Source organism: Mastomys coucha, unplaced genomic scaffold (genome assembly GCF_008632895.1).
Source record: "Mastomys coucha isolate ucsf_1 unplaced genomic scaffold, UCSF_Mcou_1 pScaffold22, whole genome shotgun sequence".
NCBI lineage: Eukaryota > Metazoa > Chordata > Mammalia > Rodentia > Muridae > Mastomys > Mastomys coucha.
The window spans coordinates 132922906-132937818 of NW_022196905.1; the positions used below are offsets into that span (position 1 = coordinate 132922906).

Consider the following 14913-nt stretch of genomic DNA (forward strand, 5'->3'; position numbering starts at 1 on the left):
GTTTATTCTGTTTACACTTCCACACTTCTGTCCATGGCCAATGGAAGTCAGAACATGAGCTCAGGCAGGCAGGGCAGGAACCTGGAGGCAGGAGCTGATGCAGAGGCCATGGAGGGGTGCTGCTTTCTGGCTTGCTCCCTGTGGCTTGCTCTGCCTGCTTTCTTATAGAGCCCAGGACCACCAGCCCAGGGGTGGCATCACCCACCATGGGCTTGGCCCTTCCCCTACAGCTGGATCTCATGGGGGCATTTTCTCAATTAAGGTTCCCTCCTTTCAGATAACTGTAGCTCATGTCAAATTGACATAAGACTGGCCAGCACATCATCCTAATAAGGCTCCAGTGACAATCTAAAGTTCACTCTGGGGAACCAGTGAAGCTTATTTACAGATCATGGTTGAAGAGTTATGAGCAGAAAGATGAATGACCTTGAAGCAACCTCCCTGAAAAGTCTGTACGCAGAGAGGATGATAGCTTTCATCTCCAGGGCTATGTAGATAAAATTCCATTCCCCTAGTCTTCTCCACCTCTGTCTTCTAGCCTTTCTCAGAGCCCACAAAGGCCACATGCCATTAGGGCAGAATTGCATTACACTGGCTGGAGTGAGGGTCTCTTCAAAAATACACACACACACACACACACACACACACACACAGAGTCTTCCTATGGCCTCCCTTCTCACTAAGGCAGAACAGTCATTAGTGTGGGGAACGTCTTCCACAGAGAGGATAGGATGCTCTTCCCTGTGGTATACAGGAAAACAAGCCAGCAGATCTAGGAGGAGGCAGTGGGATGCTGCCCCAGTGCACCATTGTGAGCCCCACACATCTGCAACACAGGCTCGCAGGATGGGCTTGGCTTTGAGTTGACTTTCATGAACTTTGATGTGTAGAATAAAGGTTTAGTCTTAGGCTTGTAGTTTACCTAAGTGTGCTCAAAACCAGATATGGGGCTTTCTTGTTTTCCTTGTATCGAAAAGGAAGAAGAGGGCAGGAATATGGCTCAGTTGATAGAGTGCTACCCTAACATGCATGAAACCCTGGTATTGAGTTTTGACCTGCTGATATGTATTGTAATGCTAAATTCTGTACCCAAGTTCTCTAGGCCTCCTAGAGAATTCTCACATTTACAAGCTTTTGTTGTTCAAACCTTGTTCCTTGATTTAAAACTATTGGTTAAGCAAAATTTGCTACAGCCAATTACTGGGGAGATTAGAGGTAGATGGGTTTTGAGTTATCTAGTCGGGGCTGGAGAAGGGAAAGGAAAAGAAGAGAACAAGAGAAAGAAGAAGCAGCCCTGATGGGGAGATAGACCATGAGCACATGGCCAGGAGAAACAGCAAGTATTTGGGGAGCTCTGCTAGGGAGGTAGCCAGCACAGCAGTTAGAAAAGGATTAGGGATGACCCCTCAGTAATTGCCAAAGCCAAATGAAATAACCATAGTCTTAGTCTCATTTATTTGTAAGCTAGTTGGGGATAAGTTTAAGTTGGTTTTACTATATCCTGGGCTCCCTCCCCCGCATCAGGCATGGTGGTCCACACCTGTAAAACTGACTCTGAAGAGGTAGAAGCTGGAGGGTCAAGACTTCAAAGTCACAGACTACAAAGCAAGTTTGAGGCTATCCTGAGCTACATGAGACTTTGTCAAAAAAAAAAAAATTAAAGCAGGCAGCTAGGGAAGCAGAATGAAGAGGGATGCGTGGTTGTGCACAGCAAGTATGTTCCTCGGTGTCTAAGTCAGATCTGAGAGGTGTTGTATGTGTGTTTGTGTATGTGTGTGTGTGTATTTCTATGTGTGTGTTTATGTGTGTCTGTGTGTGTGCATGTGTGTGTGAGTGTGTGCCTGTGTGTGTGTATCTGTGTATGTCTGTGTGTGTCTCTGTGTGTCTGTGTGTGTCTGTGTGTGTGTCTGTATGTGTGTCTATGTGTGTGTATCTGTGTGTGTGTGTGTATCTGTGTCTGTATGTATCTGTATGTATCTGTGTGTCTGGGTGTGTGTCTGTGTGTATGTGTGTATGACTTTGCATGTGTCTGTATGTGTGTCTGTGTGTGTGTTTGTGTGTGTGTCTGTGTGTATGTCTATGTGTGTCTGTCTGTCTGTTTGTCTGTGTGTGTCAGTGTGTGTGTGTCTGTGTATCTGTGTGCATCTGTATGTATCTGTGTGTGTGTCTGTGTGTGTGTCTGTGTGTCTGTATGTGTGCCTGTATGTGTCTGTGTGTGTGTGTCTGTGTGTGTGTCTGTGTGTCTGTGTGTCTGTATGTGTGTATGTCTTTGTGTGTGTCTGTGTGTGTGTCTGTGTGTGTCTATGTGTATGTCTGTGTGTGTGTCTATGTGTCTTTCTGTGTGTCTGTGTGTTTCTGTGTGTGTGTCTGTGTGTGTCTGTGTGTGACACAGACATGCCTCTGCTTTTGTGCATGTTGACTGATCCGGTGATGCTGAGACGAGTGTATGTCAGTGATGAGCATGTACCACCCAGGTCCTAGTAGGCTTCTCCCCGAGAGTGTGCAGAGACCATCCACATTCCCTGGAGGTCATGTACTGAGGGAGTGACCTAGTGCAGCTAGGAGCGCCCTCAGCTGGGATATCCCTCAGGGGGACATGGGTACCTTCCTGAACACTCTTCCTATGGAGACAGGTTTTGTTAGGTCACCAGTTCTAGAGGAGGTTGGAGCATCTCTGGGTACCTCCTCTGGTATGAGTATGAAGGTGCCTTATTCTGTCTCATCCCAAGCTCCAGTGAGTTGAAGTAATCACCAGTAACCAGAGCTGGACCTCAGTACTCATCCCTGTTCCACCCTCAGGGGCCCTTCTGCCCTCCCCGTGTGCTCCAGACCACTCCCTTAGGGTCTAGCTGTCATGTCAAGTGACAGTTCCCATTCAAAGGCAGTAGCTCACTCATTCATCCATTTATTCTTGGACTTGGAGAGGTTCCCTGGTGGCTAGCCAGACTCAGATTGAAGCCCAGTTGCTCCACTGCCAAGCAAGAGATCTACATCTCCCCAGTCCCATTCCCTCCATTCCCAGGTAAGGCAGCAATGAAACCTGCCACACTTCATGAATGTTCAGTCATAAGCCCCTAGGGCTGGGCATGGAATCCTGAGCTAAACAGGAGTCCCTATGTTGGGCATGAGCCCCTGGGCTAGGCTTGAGCTCCTGGGCTGGGCAGAAGCCCCTGGGCTGGGCATCATGCCATTCTCCATTCAGAACTCCTACAGAGAATTAGCTGAGAGAAGGAATTGTTTGAGGCTGGTCTTGGCTCACAGCCCAATTCAGGTCAATTACTCCATTCTTAATTGAGTCACCCTCTGTTCTAGCTTCCTTTCTGTTGCTATGATAAAACACTCCAACCAAAAAATGTTCATGGAGGAAAGGGTTTATTTCATCGTCAACTCCCAGGTTACTACAGTCCTTCTGTTGAAACAGGTCAGAACAAGGGCTCAGCGCAGAAATCTGAAGACAGGCCCACTTGCTGTTCTGCAGTGTCTGATCTCTGACCAGGGGACTTCCTCACAGCCAAGGAAGCACAGCAGGAATCCTGGAGGATGCTGCTTGCTAGCTGGGTCTCTGGCTCGCTCACTCCCTCACTCAAGTTTAATTAGCTTTCTTGTACAGCAGAGATCCACCTGCCTAGGGACAGCGCCCCCCACAGTGGGCCGGACCCTCCTCCCTCAATTAATAATCAAGATGTTCCCCCACAGACATACCAATTTGGCCTGGTGATTCCTCAATGGGGGCTTTTTTCTCAAGTGACCCTATGCTGTGTCCGATTGACAGTTAGAGCTAACTAGGACACCCCTAAAGTGTCTGTTCTGTACTAGAGAAGGCATGAGGCTGGATGTGCCCCCAATGAACTGTTTACTATTAATGCCTTCTACCTGCCAAGCCACTCGTGGAATTAAACCCTGCGCTCAAATGTGGCATGGAGAGGTGAGCTTTCTTAGCCAGCAGGATGCTGGAGATCCAATTAAGTTGTGCATTTTAATTCTCTTGCCTGCTGCTTATTGCTGAGGAGGGAGGGGAGATGCATGGCTTTCTATCTATGGAGCACAGTTATCTATGGAACACAGAGGCCAGAGTTTGCATACTGCTGGCAAACAGAGCAGAGATGCTGGAGTTGGGGCAGAAGGCATGACATTAAAAATGAGCATCTCTAAGGCTGAGCTTTGGAAAATGTTGACAGAAATTTCTGGAATAAGGAGATTAGCTTGTGAACAAAGAAAAAATGATTGTGTCGAAGGTCCTCTTATGAGGAGACCCAGGTCAAGGAAGGTCTCTGGTAGGTCACCTGCTCTGGTCAATGCTGGGGTCCTGTGGCTCAAAAGACCAGTCCTGCCTGGTCATCCCAGCAGCTCAGCAAGGAAAGCAGCTGTCCTTGGGTCTCCTTCTCTAATCAGCATTGTTTGCTTGCAAGAGTTGATAAGCAGAGTGTGTAACCCTGGGCATAGGAAACCCAGGAAGAGATAGAGTGCTCAGGAAGGGCTTTTTGGCTGGGCCCTTCATCCAGCTGAGGAAGAGACTCCCCACGGAGAGCACTGTGGGTAGAAACATATCCCCCTGGTACTCTGAAGTGACTGTCAGATAGACTTATGGTCTTAGGGGCATGGATGACAGACTTGTTACAGAGATGGATTAGGAAAGGGGGAGCTGGGAGAAGGGAAGGAGAGCAGTGGGAAGGGGAATGGAAGGAAGGGGAGGGAGGGGAGAGAGGGGAGGGAGGGGAGGGAGGGGAGGGAGGAGAGGGAGGAAAGAGGATCCTGGAAGGTCAGGTCCTTTTGCTTTCCTTCTGGTCCCTCTTCCTGGGCAAAAAGACCATCCTAGGAAGCAGATGGTCTCTTTCAGAAGAAAGGCATTGTAGCGGCTATTCCTGGTTGTCAACTTGACTATATCTGGAATGAACTACAATCCAGAATTGGAAGGCTTCCTTTGGCCCTAATCTGGAGGCTGAGAGATACAAGTTTCCAACCTGAATCTTGGCATGGAGATCTTGAGCCATAGTGGTTATGAATCCCACAAGATTAAGACAGGAAGATCTCCGAGTTCAAGGTCATCTGGGATTAAAGGTGTGGTGGCACACTTTTTGCTGGAGATCTATACAAGACATAGGAAGAAGGAAGGCTCTCTCTGCTTCGCCTGCTTGCCTTGTTGGACTGAGCAACTGCTCGATCCTTGGACTTCCATTCACAGCTGCTGCTGACCACTGTTAGGAGTTGGACTACAAACTGTAAGTCATCAATAAATTTCTTTACTATATAGAGACTACGATAAGTCCTGTGACTCTAGAGAACCCTGACTAATCCAGGCAGTGTGGATTGCTGAGGTTGCTCTCTGTTCCTGTCTTCAAGGCCTCTAGGATGCAAGTGAGCTAGCTCTAGAAGCTTCCTGTGCTGGCTTCTAGTTCCATGAAACTTGACTCAAGCTAGAGTTCCTCCATAAGATCTGGCTATAGCTTCTTCTTCTCTGGGAAAACACCAAATGGTGGATGACGCTGGTGCAGCGGGAGGACCTGAGGGCCCATGATTAGGAGGCCATGGGGCTCGTGGAGGTAAAGCTGAAGACAAGGAGTGGATCCCCATCACCAAGCTGGGCCACCTGGTTGAGGACATGAAGATAAAGTCTTTGGAGGAGATCTACCTGTTCTCCCTGCTTATTAAGGACGAGGTTCTGAAAATCATGCCAGTGCAGAAGCAGACTCGGGCTGGCCAGTGGACCAGGTTCAAGGCATTCGTCACTATTGTGGACTACAATGGTCAGGTTGGTCTTGGTGTTAAGTGCTCCAAGGAGGTTGCCACTGCCATCCGAGGGGCCATCATCTTGGCCAAGCTTTCCATCGTCTCTGTGTAGAGAGGCTACTGGGGGGACAAGATTGGCAAGCCCCACACTGTTCCATGCAAGGTGACAGGCCGCTGTGGGTCTTGCTGGTGGGTCTCATCCCTGCCCCCAGAGGCACTGGCATTGTCTCTGCTCCTGTGCCCAAGAAGCTCCTGATGATGGCCGGTATAGATGACTGCTACACTTTAGCCAGAGGCAGAGCCACTTTAGCACTGCCACCCTGGGCAACTTTTCCAAGGCCACCTTTGATGCCATCTCCAAGACCTACAGCTACCTGACCCCCGACCTCTGGAAAGAGATTGTGTTCACCAAGTCTCCTTACCAGGAATTCACTGATCATCTTGTGAAAACCCACACCAGAGTCTCTGTTCAGAGGACCCAGGCTCTAGCTGTGGCTACCACATAAGGGTTTTTATATGACAAAAATAAATGAATTAAGTCTGTTTAAAAAAAAAAGAAAGAAAGAAAGAAAGAGAGAGAGAGAGAAAGAAAGAAAGAAAGAAAGAAAGAAAGAAAGAAAGAAAGAAAGAAAGAAAGAAAAAAGAAAAGATCTGGCTATAGGCAGGCCTGTAGGGCATTTTCTTAATTCATGATGGATGGAGGAGGAGCCCAGACCATCCTAGTTTCTATCCTGGTCCTGGGTTCTATTAGAAATCAGGATAAAAATGCCATGATGAGCAAGCCAGTAAGCAGCACCCTTCCAAGGCCTCTGCATCTTGCCTCCAAGTTCCTGCCCTGTGTGAGTTTCCTCAAGGAAACTTCAAGGATGGAGTAAGATGTGGAACTATAAGCCAAAAAAAAAAAATTAACTCTTTCCTCTGGAAGAAGAAATGCCTAGCAAGCCCCAGACTAACTGGTGAGAGCAGTTACCGTGGGATCTGCAGGTAGAAGAGATTCCTTTACAGCCCTCTGTGAAGCTGAGAGACAGACGGGGCTCAGTTAGCCTTCCTCAGACCTGAGGCACAGCTGAAGGAGGGTCTGAAATCGTGGCTTTCCTCACTCTCAATGGCAAGTTCATCTAGCCTGTTGCTGCCAGTATTAAATCAAGTGTGCATGTCTGTGTCTCTATGTGTCTGTCTCTAAGAATCTGTATGTACCTGTGTGTGTGTGTGTGTGTAAACATGTGTCTTTACATTTGCCTATGTGTGTGAGAAAGAACATATATGACTGTGTCTCTGTGTGTTGGTATATGCAGCTCTGTTTGTCCATGTGTCTCTGTAAGTACCAAGAAACTGTGTGCACCTGCTTGTATGCGTGTGCCTGTGCCTCTCTCTCTCTCCCTCTCCCTCTCCCTTTCCCTCTCCCACTACTCTCCCTCTCCCCCCCCCCGTGTGTGGGGGGGGGAACACGCGCACGCATGCTCTCGCGCACACTCATGTACTCACGTGCTCCCACTCACGTGCTCGCTCATCCCTGTGTGTAAGAAGGGAGGATGGAGAGTCTGAAAGTTCTCTTTTCTCCTTCCTTCTTTGGAAGCACCCACACTGGTGACCACAACTTCCTGTTTCTGGCTCCTGTTCTTCAAGCCAAAGGTCTATGCTTTCTCCAGAAGTGTTTGTCTCTTGCCACAAGGCTCAAGATGTACCCAGTCCAGTCCCTATGTTAAAAAAAAAAAATGCCACAAAGTCCCAGAATTTACCTTTTGCAGCTGCTCCCACCCCCAAGGCCCCGGCCCGTAGCTCTCTGTTCCCCAGCACCCCAGCAGCTCTGTTCTGCAATGTGCATAGGTTTCTTGGTTGTTTTCTGTCGGGGAGTGTGGTGGCAGGATCTTTCAAAACCTTCCCAGGGAAGTAAAACCAACAATTGCCTGTCTCATTTTAGAACTGCCCTGGCTGTGACCCTCACATCCTTTGAGTCACCGCTGAGAAAAGCATGTGGCTCTGACAGTCTGTGGCTTCCTAGCAGAGAAGTGGAGAAACAAATGTCTGTCTTCCACAGGATAGACAACAGTACAACAAAGAGCCTAGAAAAGCCACAGGGCTCACCTGTGAACCTGTCTCCCAGAAAAGGAAAAGAGGAAGAGGAACAGGAGGAAGATGAAAGGCAGAGAGGGAAGGAAAGGAGAGAGCCGAGGGTAAAATCACGAAGCTGCTATTACACCTGGGCACTGGCCGCTCATCAGGCCTCCTGGGCACTGGGGTGGGGAGGGGGATGGCTTGCATACCTGAGTACCTAGCACCCCTATGGGAAACCCAGCCCTTCCCTACCCAGTCCTGGGTTACACCAGAACTACATTTCTATCCTCTCAGCCATACCTTGAGGCTCAGCTGCCCGTAAAACAGCAAGAAAAGATTTTTCTGTGTCCTCTGGGGTCACTGAGGGCACCCCTAGTGGGGTAAACACAAGGTAGATTCCACGGGGGCAAAATCACCCCTCCCTCCCCTGATTCTTCATTGTCATCTGTATAATCCACACTGATTTGTACCCTTTTCCTCTTACAATAATTCATAGTAAAAAAGAAATAGGTGATTTTAGTGTGTGTGTGTGTGTGTGTGTGTGTGTGTGTGTGTGTGAGTGTGTGTGTACACTCTTGCAAGGCCTGGGTTCAGATCTCCCACCCTGGCATGGCATCATGTGTCTGTAACCACAGGGTTGGGAAAAGTGAGGAAGAGATAGAAGGATCCCTGGGGCTCACTGGCTAGATAGTCTCAACTAAACAGTAAACTCTAAGTTCAGTGATTCTATCTCTAAATGTAAGGTAGAATATAACAGAAAGAGATAAGTCACATGAACCTATGGCCTCTACATGTACACACTGCAGAGAGAAAGAGACAGACAGACAGACAGACAGAGACAGGGGAACCTAAGGGATGGTAAGAGCAGCCCAGGAACTCCTCACAGACATTTACAGAGCAAAGAGGATCTATGCATTAGCAGGGGGAGGGGAATTGCACATCAAGTATATGGAGGACCAGGCTGGCTTGAACCGAAAGAGCTGAGAGAACCAGAGGCACAACAGGGCCCCCAGAGACAGCCACAGGAGAACTGGTGGGCAGGGTCGCTTCCTTACAAATCAACCACCCACAGGGCCTCCCAGACATCTCCATCAATAATCATGCAAGGATTTATAAGAAGCCATCTGTCCCTCACGTGCAATGTTGTCTTTCTTCAAAGCCATAAGCATACCTTGGGGCTCAGCCAAGGTATGGCTTATAAAGCCCTGGATAATGACCTTGCACGCACCTTTCAGCACAAACGCAACTGAGGACAACTGTTTGCAGAGGACGTGCCGCTTTATGCCTGGACTTCTCTGTGTTCACAGTCTACTGTCTCTGCAGAGACTGCCGGGGACACAGCACTGCTGCATCTATGGGGAACTCCTGCATTCCCACTACTTTAACACCTTTCTAAACACAAACTGAAACCACTCCAGAGGTAAGTGCTCCTCAATTGCCCTGTCCACTCTGCCTCCTCAAAGCTCCTGAAGATGGTCCATTCAGCCACCTGTCCCATGTGCCCACTTCCTGGTACCCCTGTTGCTAAGGAAAATCCTAAACAAGCACAATTGCTTCTCTGGAGGACCCTGTAACTGAAACACGAGGCAGGCTGAAAGCAGGTTTTTGACTTCTCCAGAGAGTATTGTATTGTCTCTTCATCATCGGAGCAAAGTAGTCTTCCATTGTCCTCCCTGTTCTCTGGACAAAAGGCACCTTTTGTATTAAATCCACTACAGGACTGATTATTCTTGGCAAAGGCTAAGAGTGACCAGACAGGCCCACAGCTTCCTGGGGCATAGAAACAGGAGTGAAGCACTGTTAGGGTTAACAGCGGACCTTTATTGTAAGCACTCAATTTTATGAATATTTTTCCTTTAAGTCAGGCATCCTCAACCCGAGGGTGGTAACCATCAGAAAACACGTATTTCCGGTGGTCCCAGAAACTGAGGGAGACACTGCTCAGTAGCAAAATTACAGTTATGAAGTAGCAACAAAAATAAATTCATGGTTTGGGGTTCCTAATGACATCAGAAGTATGTGTTTTCCAGTGATTGAGACCCACAGGTTGAGAACCACTGCTTGAAATAAAATATGATTTATTGGGGGGGGGGGGAACCAGGACAATTTAACCCTCTGACAGTTGTCACAGACACCCTAGTGCTTAGCTGCTTTGAGTGGAGGACTGTTGGCCAAGAAGCCAGGTGAATGGTCTCATGGCAGCCCAGTTGCTATTAACACTGCACATACATGTGCTTGCATGCACACCCACACACATACACACAACACACACCCTGAGAAACCTGCACAGTGGCTACCGCTGCTCGCTGCCAAAGCTGCGCTAGAAATCAGTCTCAGACACACTTTTTTCCCAAGTAGCTTGCACTGGGCTTTTGATACAAACAAGAAAAACTAAGGGAAATGACTTCAGAGTGTTTGGCGGGAGGCGGTCATTAACTAGACTTTTTATTTATAACCATCTCCATCTTCCAGTCCTCCTAATCAAGCCAGTCAGGGCAGGGTCTCCTTGACGGTAAGTGGAGCCTTATTGGAGTTCATGAGTACACGTGGCTGACCTAAGGCCTCGGGTGGATTTTGCTGATACCTGAGGATCCTGGGCTGCCGTCCATGACAAAGGTAGGTGCACAGACTTCTGTGTTGAGGATGTCAGTGGTCAATCTGCCCTCAGCACTGAAGAAGCCATCTGACTGACTATGACTTATTTCCTTTTCTGCCTGTGTATTTATGTGTAGTAGCTTTACTACCCAAGGATTACCATGCTAGCAGCAACCACTGTGGGCCTGGAATTTCCCTCTTTCCCGTTAGCCTAAGAACAAAGCCACATGTAATTTGTGGGCCAAGACACATAACCCAGAGCCACTTTGGGAAAGCCCCAACCCCATATTTTTTTTTTAATTCTTTTTTTTTTTTAATTTGTTTTGGGTTTTGAGACAAGGTTTCTCCATGTAACTCTAGCTGGCCCTAAACTCACAGAGATCCACCAGCCTCAGCCTCCCAAGTGCTAGGACTAAAGGTGTGCACCATCACTTGGCCTTCTTTGATTTTTAAAAGTGTGTGTGTATGTGTACACGTGTGTGTATACACAGGTAGTATATGTACATGAATGTGAGTATCCCTATGTCCACACATGTAGAAGCCAGAGCAGTGTCTTCCTCTATCACTTTCTACCTTATTACTTTGAAGCAGGTCTCTAACTGAAACAAACCCACTGGGCTAGGCTGGGTAGCCAGTGAGTTTTCTGGATCTTCCTGTCTCTGTCCCCCGAGGCTGGAGTTATAACCACACATAGTCATCCCTGGCATTCTCTGTGGGTGCTGGGAATTGAACTCAGGTCCTGTACTTACGAGGTAATCAGTTTACTGACTGATTTCATCTTCCCAGGTAATCCCACATTTCTATCCCTAAATAGCAATTAATTGTGGAAGCTGGCATCTGAGCTGGGCATGGGCCCAATAAGGCAGTGTGAGGCCACCCATGAGGGGAAGGAGGAGGAACTTCCAACACAGCCATCATCCATCCACTGACAGGGTGACTGCTAGCCACCTTCCGCTTCCGGTGTTAAGACTCAGTGTGTAGAGCAAAGCAAAGGCAAGCTAAGGGTTCTGGGTTCCTCTTGATGGTAACAAAAATGTTCTGACGTTACCAAAGGTAACTGGTGTGTGGCTCAGAGTGCACACTACCCTGAGAGGGGTCCCTCAGAGAGTTGTGAACCAGCTCTCTAGAAAGATGTCTGAGATAAATGTGATAGCTAGGGAGACGGCTCAGCCAGAAAAGGGTTTGCCACATAAGATGGCATGAGTTCAAGCCCTGCCACCGATGTCAAAAGCTGAGAGTGGTGGTATGGGGCCTGTAATCCCAGGTTGGGAGGTAGAGACAGGCAGACCCCTGCCTGACCTAGCCTGATAAATAAGCTGCCACGAGGAATCACAGCTGAGGTTGTCCTCTGGCTACACACACACACACACACACACACACACACACACACACACAAAGTCAAGTAGTAAATAAACAAATAAAACTAAATATTCAATAAAACACCACACTGGTGGACAAAACGAAGACAATGTAGGGCAAACATGCACCTAGGCACCCAGGACTTCTGCTGACTTGGCAGCAAAGTGCCAGTCTCATTTGTCCCACTTCATCCCCACCTCCAACCCCACCCCACCCCCACCCCACACCACCTCAGCAAGGGCTCCAACAGTAAAGGAGCTGGTGTCCAACACGGCCTGCCACAGACGGTGTCGCCAGCCATCAGTCTCGTGAGGCTGTCAGGAAGCGACGAAGGCTTCACATGCACCATCCTTCTAGTAAGTTCACTGGAAGATCAACGAAGGTTAAGACAAGAAGCTGAAGGGGAGCGTGGGGACCAGCCAGGAGGGCCTGAGGGAAGCAGCCATCTCTGAGCCATGCTCTCAGTATCCCTGTGTGAGGCCAGCTAAGCATCCACAAAGGGCCGACAGATGTCTTCAGCCAACTCATGGCTGCTTCCCCTGCAGGCCCTGCTGCTTCTCTAAGAAAGGAGATGGCTTTAACCCTGGGTATTCATAAAGGAAGAGGGAGTGGACATCACCAGAGAGTCCAAGGCCCCTCAATGAGTTGCCAGACGATCAACTCATATCCTCATGGTGGGTCACTAGGCTCTCCATCCTCAGCTTCTGAGCAGTGTAGACAGGGGGTAGCCCTGGTGATACCCCACCACATATCCTCTGTCACTCACATGTAGGTTCTAGTTTCCTTCCCAGACAGCAACTACAGCCAGGCACGTGGAGGCCTGGAGAATCCCTCCTCCCACACGGATGACTGGGTTACTCCCACGGTCCTGTAAAGTAAGGTGACTGTGTCTCTCAGCACTCTAGGAATGTGTAGATGTGGAATATTGGGACCTACCACGGAAGTGGCCCTTGTGGCCCTGAGGGAGTCACACCAGAGTGCTGTCCATACCCCCAGAGTCTGTGCAGCTTGGGTGACTATGGGATTCAAAACACTGCAGGACATTGACTCATCCCAAACTGGTCCATCACGAGTGGCAGAGAAGGGCTGTGAGACCTGTGAGGGCTCCTTACTCTCTCTCATTTTCTCTCTCTCTCATTCTCTCTTTCTCTCCCCCACCCTCTTCTTCCCTCTCCCCCACCCCCACCCCCACATGCTTCTCTTTGTTGGTTAATATTAAGCGTCAACTTGGCAGCATCTAAATTCACCTAGGAGACAAACCTTTGTCTGTAAGGGAGTTTCTAGATTAGGTAATTAAGACCCGCCCTGAGCGTAGGCGGCACCATTCTGTCCTAGTTAGCTTTCATTGCAATTTTGATGTAGCCTAGAGTCTTCTGAGAGGAAAGCCTCTATTAAGGGATTGCCTAGATCAGATTGACCTGTGGACACTGTGGGGCATTGTTCTGATTATTAACTGATAATGGAGGATCCAGCCCACTGGGGGAGGCACTGTCCCTAGGCAGGTGGACCTCTGCTGTACAAGAAAGCTAATTAAACTTGAGTGAGGGAGTGAGCGAGCCAGAGACCCAGCTAGCAAGCAGCATCCTCCAGGATTCCTGCTGTGCTTCCTTGGCTGTAAGGAAGTCCCCTGGTCAGAGATCAGACACTGCAGAACAGCAAGTGGGCCTGTCTTCAGATTTCTGCGCTGAGCCCCTGTTCTGATTTATTTCAGCTGAAGGACTGTAGTAACCTGGGAGTTGACGATGAAATAAACCCTTTCCCCAAACTTGTTTTTGGTCAGAGTGTTTTATCACAGCAATGGAAACAAACTAGAGCAAGGGTCCTAGGCTGCATAGAATGTAGGCATACATGTGTCTGCATATATGCATTGTGATATGTGTGTATGTGTATGAGAGAGAAAGAGGGAGAGAGAGAGAGAGAGACAGAGACAGAGACAGAGACAGAGACAGAGACAGAGAGAATGAGAATCTTCAAGCTACAGAAAAGTTGCAAGTACCAAGGAAGCAGGGATTTTTTTTTTCTTTCTGACAGTGCCAATCAATTTGGTTTTGGTTTATATGTATATTGACTTCGATTTTTGAGGCAAAAAAACTCACTATATAGTTCAGACTCAAACTCATTCAATAGCTAAGAATGACCTTGAACTCTAAATCCTCCTGCCTCAAACTCCCAAATGCTCTGATGACAAGCTGTACCACCATTCCTGGCTTCAACAGCTATGGATACCAGGTTCATGACTGGCAGACACTTCAGTCAGTACTTATTTTTCACAAACTAGAACACACCATTATATTCTGTTTTCTGTTGTTAAGATTACACACCATGACCAAAAGAAACTTGAAGAAGAAAACATTTATTTGACTTACACTTCTACATTCAAGTCCTGAGCCTGGAGTAAGACTGATGGCCAGCAAGTCCCATGATGCATCCTCTCATCTCTGCCCTCACAGATCTGAGGCTACAGGCACTATAAACTCACTTAGCCTTCTACATAGGGGTTGGGGATTGGAACTCCAGCCTTTGTGATTGAGCAACAAGTGTCCTTTCCCATGGAGCCATTTCACAGCCCCAAGCCTGGCCCCTCTCCCCCACTCCTTCTCTCTATCTCTCTGAATCTCTGTCTCTGTCTCCATCTCCTTCTCTTCCCTCTCCCTCTCCTTCTCACTCTCCCTTCCCACTCATCTTTCCCTGATTAGGCATGGTTCATGACCTTTTCTTGTCTCTTGAGATCTGGACATGGTGGACTAGCCAGCTCCTTGACATAACCTTCATCCATGTGGACCTGATGAGTCCTCATTGATGTCATTGCCAGGAGCATTGCAGAAGCACCCCTGCATCCTCCCCATGCTCCGTCAGGTACCACACAATCAGAGGGTCTTGCCTCTGATGATGTTGCACTCCATTGGCCACAGCTATAGTGATGTCTACCATTCCTCCCATTGCCTCCTTTGCATTCAATGTCAAGAGGTAGGCTTCTCTGGTAGTATATAAATATTCTCTTGTACTTCAAGCTGAGACATTTCTCTGTTAGCAAGACTGCTGTCCCACTCAGCTCTCTCTTGCCTTTCATTTGGTGTTTGGATTGTTCTGATGTGGCTGGCTATGGGTCCCTCTCATACTGGCTTGTGTGTCATCTGACCTTACCATCATTCTTTAAGCATGCGTGTGTTCTGTGTA

The 14913-nt window shown here is 48.3% G+C and overlaps 1 pseudogene; it reads left to right on the forward strand.

The window, feature by feature from the left end:
• The first annotated feature begins 5470 nt into the window (after positions 1-5470).
• LOC116070970 lies at positions 5471-6233 on the forward strand (annotated as a pseudogene).
• Positions 6234-14913: the final 8680 nt, after the last annotated feature.